Raw genomic sequence first — 11,947 nt, forward strand, 5'->3', positions numbered from 1 at the left:
CAAGACTCATAAAGACTTAATGTTTAATGTAACTAGACCCAGTGATCCAGATCGTAGTTACTCTCTGGTCCTTATGTGGTATCATGAGTCTCCACAAACAACAGAAACACCGACCAAACAAAGTGAAGCTCAGAGCTCTGCTCAGGAGCTGAATAAGCATTTTCTCCATTCTGTTGTTCACAATGAACCAGCTGTATGCTAAACAATATGCAGCATTTCAAGGTCACTGTGCGTGGCCCCAGTGGCCTAATGGATAAGGCACTGGCCTTCTAAGCCAGGGATTGTGGGTTCGAGTCCCATCTGGGGTGATCTCCAGAAGAGTGGCGCAGCGGAAGCGTGCTGGGCCCCTAACCCAGAGGTCGATGCATCAAAACCATCCTCTGCTAGCACTTTTAGACAGAAGCTGGATTAGAAATGGTTCCTCTTTGCACTCACTGGCCATGTCTTTAAATCTTCACAGATTTAACAAGATGCTGGAAACATTCCTCAAAGATTTTGTTGGAGGCCTATCTCCCCTCACCACACTCCCTGCCAGTGACTGATGCCCTCAGGGGTCGGTGCGTTGGTGGTTCTTGGCACTCAGGTATGTACCAGCTCACTCCTGGTGACTACTTGGCGGGGCCTGGTGCCTGTTGCTTGGTCAGGCCTCTTCCGGGGCGTAGGGGGCCATCGGGCCTCCGGTCTCTGGGCCTGCAGCTCAGTTCACTCTGGCACAGCTGGCTGCCGGCAGAGCCACTGCAGCCCCCTCTGGCTTCTGCTCCGGGGCTACTGGGTGACCCCTCATCTGGGGCCTCTGGATGTCTGGAGCCTGGATCTCCTCCATGCCTGCTTCATGGGGACGGGGCTATGGCTCTCTACATCCTCTAGCAGACCGTTCCTTTTGAATACAAGCGCGCTGATCCACACAGGTGTTCACTGTTCATAGAAATAAACTACAGCTTTATTGGCTGCTATTTCCAAGCACATCATGCGCTGTTGGTCCTGCTTACTACACAACAACATTCAATATTTAGTATTTACTGCTTTTTACACTTAGCTAGATTAACGTGATGGTGTTGTGTTTAGTATATTGCTCTGGGTTGTTTTTGCTTGTTTTCTCTTCTTTTTCTCTCAACAGGTGATCCAGGAGATTTTTTTTCTCTTCTTTCTCTTTTTAAGTGCCCTTTCTCACTGTCCCTCTTCCCTTCTGTTTTTCTTTTCCTTCCTCTTTCTTTCTCCCTTTCCTATCCCTCACTCATGTCTGTCCCATCTGTAACAACTGAAAATAAAATAAAATAAATAATAACAACAAAGGTCGCTCAGATGGACCAATACGGCAAGGCCATGATGATCCATTTGGCAAAGTAAATCCATTGGGTCTCCTTGTTGGTCTTCAGACAACAATTCTGACGGCTAAAGAACCAAATGGGACAGGCAAAAAAATATATATATATATATTTTGTTGACATGACTGCATCACACTGTTGCTGCTGATTTGTCCGCTGCACATCCACGATTATAATCTCCTGTTCCACCTCATCCCAAAGGTGTGCTGTTTGACTGATATCTGGTGACTGTTCGAAACCTGTTTGATATATAAAAAAAACACAAAACGAAGCAACATGTGCTGAAAAATAACACAATGAGTTCTAGGAATTATTCTCAGCTCTTCTCGTTTAAAGGTATCCCTGTTGAATTGACACAAACACAAATATGAGTGTCTCTCATGGCCATGGATGTTCGCTTGGCTCCACACTTCACTTGAGAGTCCCGTAAGTATTTGGCAGCGCTGCCTGATACCGAGCCTGTTTGAGGAAGCAACATGCTTTGATGTTTACAACAGATTTATCAGGACGGGGCTCAGATGTGTTTCAGTGGGATTTGTGCTCATATTCAAGACTTTCTGCACGCTCAACACATGTCACACATGTCTGTGGTTGGGATGATTGCTTTATAGGAATGATACTCATCTCAACTATGTATCTGAGGCATACAGACAAAAAAAAAAAGAAGCACAGGCATCATTTCCTTAAAATTTGCAAACTAGAAACAAACTCCTCTAAACTAAGAAAAACAGCATCTCACAGTTTATTTGGGTTTCAAATGTCCCAATATCAGAGCTTCTGCTCAGAAGAGAGCAGGAAAAACTTTGAAGCTGATGAATAAGATTGTGCATTAAAGAAATCTATGAAAACTAATATTTCTGCTCCCGTTTTCCCCCTCAAATCTACACTTTATTAAACATGAGGAACTGAACCACATTTGTATGTCAGTTTTGGCGTTAAGGGTTTAAGGTTATGCACACGTTAGCCCGGGGGTGTCAAACACGTGGGCCAAAGGGATCAATCTGGCACGCTGGTTCCACAGAAAGTCATTAATAATTTCAGTTTTGCAGTAATGTAGACAGTGAGGGTACCTGGACCCGGGGTACAGAGTATGTTTGGGGTGTGTGATTGTGTGTACATGTCGATGTATGTCTATCCCTACGTTGGGTGAGTGTTAAGTATTTGTATATGTGTGCATGAGGGTGGGAATGCATGCTTGTGTCTGTGTGTGCCTGTTTGTCTGTGTCTATATGCCAGGTCAGGCCTTAGACTCCACCTCTCTGGGAACTCCCAGGCCCTCCAAAGTATGGAGGCCTATCTCCCCTCACCACACTCCCTGCCGGTAACTGATGCCCTCAGGGGTCGGTGCGTTGGTGGTTCTTGGTGTCCGGGGCTGGGCACTCAGGTATGTACCAGCTCACTCCTGGTGGCTACTTGGCGGGGCCTGGCACCTGATGTTCAGTCAGGCCTCTTAGGGGGCCGTCGGGCCTCCGGTCTCTGGGCCTGCGGCTCGGTTCACTCTGGCACAGCTGGCTGCCGGCAGAGCCGGCGGGCATGCCACTGCAGCCCCCTCTGGCTTCTGCTCCGGGGCTACTGGGTGACCCCTCATCTGGGGCTCTCCTCAGCTCATCCCAGGAAGGAGGCACGCATGCCCCTCCAGTGGTCCTCCTTGGGCTCTCACACTCTGGGGCCTCTGGATGTCTGGAGCCTGGATCTCCTCCATGCCTGCTTCATGGGGACGGGGCTATGGCTCTCTACATCCTCTAGCAGACCGTTACATGGGGAAACCTTTTGAATACAAGCGCACTGATCCACACAGGTGTTCACTGTTCATAGACATAAACTACACCTTTATTGGCTGCTATTTCCAAGCACATTGTGCACTGTCGGTCCTGCTTACTACACAACAACATTCAATATTTAGCATTTACTGCTGTTTACACTTAGCTAGATTGATGTTGTGTTTAGTATTTTGCTCCGTTTTTTGTTTTGTTTTGTTGCTTGTTTTCTCTTCTTTTTCTCTCAACAGGTGATCCAGGAGATTTTTTTTCTCTTCTTTCTCTTTTTAAGTGCCCTTTCTCACTGTCCCTCTTCCCTTCTGTTTTTCTTTTCCTTCATCTTTCTTTCTCCCTTTCCTATCCCTCAGTCATGTCTGTCCCGTCTGTAACAACCGGAAATAAAATAAATAATAACAACAAAGGTCGCTCAAATGGACCAATACGGCAAGGCCGTGATGATACATCTGGCAAAGTAAATCCATTGGGTCTCCTTTAATTCTGACGGCTAAAGAACCAAATGGGACAGGCAAAAAAAAATGTTTTTTTAAAAAGTAATGTAGACAGCTGTGCCGGATGTGGTGAAACCACACAGCAGTGCAGCTTTGGGGTAAGCTGTTTAGAAGTTTAGATTGCAAACAAGTAAAATATAAAATTTTATAGCGATAAAAATTTTCTGTGACCTGCAAATTCGAAAAAAAAAAAGACAAAAGGCCTTAAAACTTGAGCTTAAAAGCCTGAGTGTGGTTTTTTATTACCCACATACAGAAGGTATTCGACCTCTGACCTTTGCTTCAAGCTCAATATATTGATCTGAAGGTGAAAGTGATAATAATGTCATAAAGATCTGTTTAACTCTGCCATTGTTTGTATTGACAGCATACAGACATATAGTATAATATATAAGGCTTCTAAATATCACATTACTTTATTTTTGACTTTGTTATGTTGCTGACGATCTGCTGGAGGTTTCTTCCTGTTAAAAAGGTGTTTTTCCTTCCCACTGTCACCAAAGTGCTTACTGGTAAGCAGTCATCTCTCTGTTATTGAAGGGTCTTTACCTTACAGTATAAAGCAGCTTAAGGCGGCTGTTCTTGTGATTTGGTGCTGTATAAATGAAATTAAACTGAACTGAATAACAATTTGAAACTTTAAACAAAATAAACTTGAAATTTACCCACATAAATAAAAAATATTATGTGTTTTAATATAAAGTATACAGTGGGGCAAAAAAGTATTTAGTCAGCCACCGATTGTGCATGTTCCCCCACCTAAAATGATGACAGAGGTCAGTAATTTGCACCAGAGGTACACTTCAACTGTGAGAGACAGAATGTGGAAAAAAAAATCCATGAATCCACATGGTAGGATTTGTAAAGAATTTATTCGTAAATCAGGGTGGAAAATAAGTATTTGGTCAATAACAAAAATACAACTCAATACTTTGTAACATAACCTTTGTTGGCAATAACAGAGGTCAAACGTTTACTATAGGTCTTTACCAGGTTTGCACACACAGTAGCTGGTATTTTGGCCCATTCCTCCATGCAGATCTTCTCGAGAGCAGTGATGTTTTGGGGCTGTCGCCGAGCAACACGGACTTTCAACTCCCGCCACAGATTTTCTATGGGGTTGAGGTCTGGAGACTGGCTAGGCCACTCCAGGACTTTCAAATGCTTCTTACGGAGCCACTCCTTTGTTGCCCGGGCGGTGTGTTTTGGATCATTGTCATGTTGAAAGACCCAGCCTCGTTTCATCTTCAAAGTTCTCACTGATGGAAGGAGGTTTTGGCTCAAAATCTTACGATACATGGCCCCATTCATTCTGTCCTTAACACGGATCAGTCGTCCTGTCCCCTTGGCAGAAAAACAGCCCCATAGCATGATGTTTCCACCCCCATGCTTCACAGTAGGTATGGTGTTCTTGGGATGCAACTCAGTATTCTTCTTCCTCCAAACACGACGAGTTGAGTTTATACCAAAAAGTTCTACTTTGGTTTCATCTGACCACATGACATTCTCCCAATCCTCTGCTGTATCATCCATGTGCTCTCTGGCAAACTTCAGACGGGCCTGGACATGCACTGGCTTCAGCAGCGGAACACGTCTGGCACTGCGGGATTTGATTCCCTGCCGTTGTAGTGTGTTACTGATGGTGACCTTTGTTATTTTGGTCCCAGCTCTCTGCAGGTCATTCACCAGGTCCCCCCGTGTGGTTCTGGGATCTTTGCTCACCGTTCTCATGATCATTTTGACCCCACGGGATGAGATCTTGCGTGGAGCCCCAGATCGTGGGAGATTATCAGTGGTCTTGTATGTCTTCCATTTTCTGATGATTGCTCCCACAGTTGATTTTTTCACACCAAGCTGCTTGCCTATTGTAGATTCACTCTTCCCAGTCTGGTGCAGGTCTACAATACTTTTCCTGGTGTCCTTCGAAAGCTCTTTGGTCTTGGCCATGGCGGAGTTTGGAGTCTGACTGTTTGAGGCTGTGGACAGGTGTCTTTTATACAGATGATGAGTTCAAACAGGTGCCATTCATACAGGTAACGAGTGGGGGACAGAAAAGCTTCTTACAGAAGACGTTACAGGTCTGTGAGAGCCAGAGATTTTCCTTGTTTGAGGTGACCAAATACTTATTTTCCACCCTGATTTACGAATAAATTCTTTACAAATCCTACCATGTGAATTCATGGATTTTTTTTTCACATTCTGTCTCTCACAGTTGAAGTGTACCTCTGGTGCAAATTACTGACCTCTGTCATCATTTTAAGTGGGGGAACTTGCACAATCGGTGGCTGACTAAATACTTTTTTGCCCCACTGTATTAAAAGGGGTTCAATAGGGCAAATAACAAGAGCCTACATTTTTGACTTGTTTTTACTACAAACTTACTATACATATATGTATATAGCTGCCTTGGTGTAGGTTTGCACTCTCAGAGTGCTTCTTGTTCCTTTTGGTGGTTCAGTGAAAGTTAATGCTAAAAGTGTTGAGTTTTGCACAGCTACGATGCCACTTGCAGAATCAGACTAACATCAGCGCTGCCTTAAAAAATTTTTCTTTGCCCTCGTGAACACGAAGCAGTCATTTTGAGTCAAATGCATCTTAATTGAATAAAATCAAAGGTTTATTTGTTTAAAAAAATGGTTTTTAAGGAAAATATGCTTGGGATACACTGGATGCCTACCAGTAAAGTTAATCTCATTTTGACCAGTTTCCATTACATTTAACGTTTTACAGCATGAACGTTTTTTTCTTTTAACTAAAACTAAACTGAAAATAGATGTGAAAAAACATTTTGAACAAAAAACAGAGATAAAATATCTTTAATTTTAGTTTTTGTTCATTTTGGCCTTTTGACGCAGGCGTGTTTATTGAGATTTTGGATCACTCTACAAACTTGAGTTAATGATGTTCAAGAACTTCTGTGTTTTTATTTTACTACCTGTACTGATTTTCTCAAACCCTGCCTCTGAGACAGGCCCTTCACACTATAATTAAGATAATAATTAAAAAGACGAAGCTAATGAAACTAATGAAATCTAAATATTTGAAAACAATAAAAACTAAGGTAAAAATAAGAATATCCACTCTGGAAACTAAACGCAGCTAAACTGAATTAAATACAAAAACTCAAAATGAAATAAAAATAAACTACTAAATTACAATAACTCTTCCACATATGTAACATGATTACACAAAAATTTCTATGTAATCTATGTAATCAAATTAAAAATTAAGTTAAATACATTTTGTTCATTTTCTGAGCGCAAAGGAAAGTCACTTTTTACACTTCCCAAAATTAAAAGGGTTAATATCTCAAGTTTTCATGATATTTCCTCAATTTTATTTTTATATTTAAACCTTTTACATTTTAATTAAGTAATAAAAATGTAAATGAAATAGATTTAAATGTATATTTATATTTTATTAAAGTACTTTCTCTGAGTTTTGGCTTGTAAGTCTAAATTTTGCGACAATAACCACAAATGTTGACACCCCCCACCCCCCGAGTGAGCTGCATTTGAAATAAATGATCTGCCCATTTCCTCTTTTTGCCCATTGCCAGTACATACACATCATAACATGTGTTTATCCCACAGTCTGTGCATCGCAGGATCAGCGTGTGCATTATGGGCTCAGTACATTAAGTGTAATATGTGTGACTCATGGTGTAAATGACCACTTACACTTAAATACAGCTTGCTGTGATGTATTGTGGTGTACTGGAGATCCCCCTCCACCAGCAGCGCTAGGGGTAAATAAATACCCCTTAAAAGAATAAATGAGCTTGAGCAAAGTGGCCCTTTGAGTCCCCGTGTTTGTGGAGCAGCCATAATGGATTCTTTAGAGCCGTGAATGGTTTATAGGCATGACAGCCATGTTTCGGCACGATGGGCTTATCCCTACGCAAGGCGCTAAGGATATTAGGGAATCAGCGTAAAGCAGCATGGAAATGATGACTGGAGCAAAGCCTCAACTCGCTGGTATTATAAGCCCTCGATTCTCCAGCACTCCATCCTTAGGAAAGAAGGAGGGGGGAGGGGGGGGGCGGACTTGGTAAAGCTCCACAGTGTGATATCCTCCATTATTTCTTGCTCCATCGCTGTTTTGGCTCTACAATTAGAAGGATGTCACTCAATCTGGGGGATCGGGCAAATTGAGAGGAGGTCAGTGTCGCCTATTGTGGCATTTCCTTTTCAAGACGGTGCTGGAATCCCTTTTGTCCATATGGAGGAGCTGGAAGACAGCCAGCACTCTAATGTCTGGCACTGAGTTGCCATGCATGACAACTGAAGCCCATAAGGTTCCCTAAATTAAATCCTTTTACTTTAGTTTCAGGGCGGATTTGCTGTTTTCACACCAACTGTTAATGTTTTTTTTTAATTATTATTATTAACAAAGTGAAACAGATACATTCTCTACTTTCTGCACATTTCAGCCCATTGCATGGTTTACCTGAGTCCACTGTGAGCTCACCAAACGAATATCTCCACCCAATCCACCCACGGTGGCTCGCTTGTCAAAGGCAGGCCACAACAGAAGGATGATTAATGTCCCACCTCTCACGCCCCACTGTGAATTAGAGACCACAGGTCGAAACTATTTTTCTTGGTGAGCAGGAGCACGCTCGTGGCGAAAAAATGGGGCAAACACTGTTTATCATCTGCCTGACGACAGCCCTCCTCGGGGCAAATTAACCATGCGGCCATATCGACTGGCACGGGCCGGGAGTCGGTGCCCCTTCACTTTGATTAATCTCCCCGTGTTCCTGTTCCAACTCTATCAAAGTAATCTAAGTGAAGACACACAGCATTGATCTGTAAACACAGCATATTACTGTACTGAAAACACACAAACACAAACACACAGAGGAGACAGGACCAAAATTACTGCAGGTGTGATTAGAAAAGGAAGCATTTTGTCTCATTTTTGATGATAAATATGTAGGATAATGAAGGGTTTTCATACATTGTACTGTAGTGCTACCTCCAAAGTGTTTACATGAACCGAGACACCGGCTTCTATTGTCTTGCCCGAACTCTTCCTCTTTGGGATTTTCTTTGGACAACAACAAATGGGATTATCTGGCTACAATAAAGTAAAGCTTAATTAGAAATGTTGCATTTCAGATTTGAAAATACAACAAGGAATAAAGGGTACGGGCATCAATGGATAACAGATATCTAATTGATTAAGTTAGAAATGGCATGCAGAGGAGCTAGGTGGAGGTGGGTTGCAAAACAGTCTGCAGAGGCATCAAGGTATGATATGGAATGGCACTGAGATTGCTTGCTGTGCCGCATGAAGACTCCAGTATATCCACTGGTAACGTCATCATACAGCCACTTCTATTTATGTTCACCATTAAGGTGCGGGTATCCACTGCAGTATTCTCCTATGGGTGTTGCCACTCAGACAGTAACCCTACATCAGCACTGATATAGGATGAGAAGAAGTCAAAAACAAGCCAGGTTACAGAAATTGAGAGTAAGTATTTGCACATACAATCATGTGAAAAAAAGGCTTTTCACAGGACTGATGCAGTCCACCCTCACCGCTTCCACCAGGGATTAAGAGGCTAAGTAGCAACCAACTAATCAAATACACTTGATTAATTGATAGTCAAGTGTGAGCACCTCTTTAATAGCAGAGGTTTGGGAAGTTTGTGGTTTGGAGCATTCAGGTGTCAGTTAATACCAAGGAGGAAAGATATCAGCAATGATGTTAGAAAAACAACCGGACATTTCCACACAATTTAAAGTCCATCATTCTGAAGTGAGAGAGATTTATTCACCTTTGGAAAAAATTCAAGACAGTTGCCAATCTTCCCAGGAGTGGGCATCCCAGCAAATTCACTCCAAGGTCAGATTGTGCAATACTCAGAGAAACTGAGAAAATACCCAAGAGCTACATGTGCAACTCTACAGGCCTCAGTTAGCACGTTAAAATCAAAATTCATGACAGTACAATTGGAAAAAGACTGAATAAGTTTGACTTGGAACAGCTTCTCTCTTCTTCTGCTTTTTTCCATCACTTGGCAGTAGGAACAGGAGTGTGTCCTTGGAGTAAATAAGCTGCTGTGGTCACAATGGGTTCAGGACTTCTTTGTGATTTTCTTCTATTTGTAATCAGTGGTTATGGTGCAGGCTTCCTCGATGGTCAATCACATTTTCTCCATATTTTCGGCGATGTGGTTTCTCCACTTTTTTCAGGGAGCGTTGCACCTTTCCTTGAGCTGGTCTTTCGCGCCATAGGAGCTTTGACAGTATCCGGTTTCTGTTCATTCGGCACACATGGCCAAACCATCAAAGTCCCCATCGTTGTAGCAACACATCTTAGGTTTGCAAAGTTGCATCTGAATAAACTACAAGACTTGTTTTGCAGTCACAGGACCTGGACACCTTGCAGTCATTGAGTTGAGCATTAACTCTTTCATATACCAAAGTATTGTAGAGTCAATGTGAGGCCATCTGTCTGACAGATGAAGCTTGACCTAAACAGGAGTCTTTGCAAAGGTCCGGTTGAAGTCCAGACCTCAACCTGACTGAAATGCTGTGGTGGGACCTTAAGAGAGCTGTGAATAAACCTCAGTGAACTGAAACAATGTTGTAAAGAACAGTGGGACAAAACTCCTCCGCAACAATGTGGGAGACTGATAAAGTCATACAGAAAACCATTACTGCTCGTTATTTCTGCTCAAGGTGGTTCTACGAGCTACTGAATCATGGGGTGGACTGTAGAAGAGCAAACTCAGTAAAGGACCAGATATAAAGTGCAATCATTTCAAACGAAAACTAAGACCACCTGCTGCTCAGCAGTCACAGCAGAAAGCTGTGGTTCACCACACGCTGCTGTATGTGATGCACATGAAAACCATCAGCCAGCACTCCCTGTGGGAAACTTTGTTTTCATCTCAACGTATGAAGTTCATCTACAAACTTGTGCGTCACATAATGTTGTGTTAATCCATCTCTGCTCCGGCTGCACCGCATATGCAAAACAATCTGCTTTACATGTAGCCGTGCCAGCACGTTTGGCAAGCTCTGGCTGAGCTTTTTTCTTTTAATCATTATTGTGTTATTTCTGATAACTCATGTGGATCTGCCGTTTTAAATCCTGTTGCATGACGCTGACAGCACAGCTCTCCATTTGGCACATGGCGCTCACATGGAGTTGAGCAACGCGTGCAACATCCACTGGCTCTGTGGGGGTCATGGAGGTCGCCCGATAGACGTGTGACCTGGATCCAAAAAACAAAACCAGCGGCAGATACATGGCGTCAAACTCTGATCCATTAAGTTTAAATATAGAAACAAATTTTCATTGTGCTAAAAGAGGTGGAGCCAAGTTTGTCATTTTTTAACCTGTGCACAAACAAGTTTAGAGTTTAAGGTTGTGTCAGTGGCTGCTGTTAATTTATAACACCCCCCCCCCCCAAAAAAAAAAAAAAATCAGCAGGGATCGCTCCAGAGTGCCAGATCCCTGCAGACTTGTAGCTGCACCATGTGGCTGGCATGCTCGCCCTGCAAAACACGAGCTTTCAGTGAGGTGTGACTTTTTAGGATACGGACCGCTGCTCAAGAGAGAGTTTAGAAAGTGGTGTAGTAGAAGTGGCCTTTATAATTGTTTTAAAATGTTCTGCTCTCACTGGAATGTACCCTTTTTTCCCCTTTCTTCTTCTTTTTTTTTCTTTTTTAATTCGCCTCGTTTGTCATTTCGGGCAGATTATGCAGCTCTGTGGTTTTGCTGTCATGCAGCTTGGATTATCCTGTTCATGCTCTTCTTTTGCTTTTTGTTATGCTTTAAAAAGCTTTTTCTTTTACTTCACCAACACACATGTCAAGATTTATCTGGTACAAAAACAAAGTGTGCGGTAAGAACGTGGTACCATGGTGCCACAGGCACAAACACAGGACCTTTTTTTCAGTAAAGTTCTAGCTTAGTGAAAGAGTAAATTGTAAAAACACCTGCAAGAAGATGTATTTTTTTTCTTACCAGATGTTGTTTTCATATTCGTGTTAATGAAATAAATCCTTTAAAGTTGGGGTACAGCCATGAAAATGATATATAAAACAGGGAAATATTTTCTGTGTGTGCACAGTTAAACTTGAGCTGCTACCAACATAAACTTGGATAATCATAACACGAACTAATAAGTAATAGGAAAGGTGTTTCTAAGAATTGTTGGACACTTTCTGAGGAAGTACACTGAATGAACCAACCTAAAAGAGTCACAACAACAAGGTTGAGTTGATGCCGAGGTTTTCTTAGTATTTGACCTGTATTTTCTTTTGTAATTATCTGCGCACCTATTTTTACCTTGCTGTATCCTACTAAAGACAAAACTAGGAGACCACACAGA

The 11,947-nt window shown here is 42.4% G+C and overlaps 1 non-coding gene across 1 annotated transcript; it reads left to right on the top strand.

The window, feature by feature from the left end:
* The first annotated feature begins 235 nt into the window (after nt 1–235).
* trnar-ucu (transfer RNA arginine (anticodon UCU)) lies at nt 236–308 on the top strand. Its single transcript has one exon. It is a non-coding gene; the product is annotated as a tRNA-Arg (tRNA).
* The last annotated feature ends 11,639 nt before the right edge of the window (nt 309–11,947 follow it).

Source organism: Astatotilapia calliptera, chromosome 23, assembly GCF_900246225.1.
Source record: "Astatotilapia calliptera chromosome 23, fAstCal1.2, whole genome shotgun sequence".
Taxonomy (NCBI): Eukaryota; Metazoa; Chordata; class Actinopteri; order Cichliformes; family Cichlidae; genus Astatotilapia; species Astatotilapia calliptera.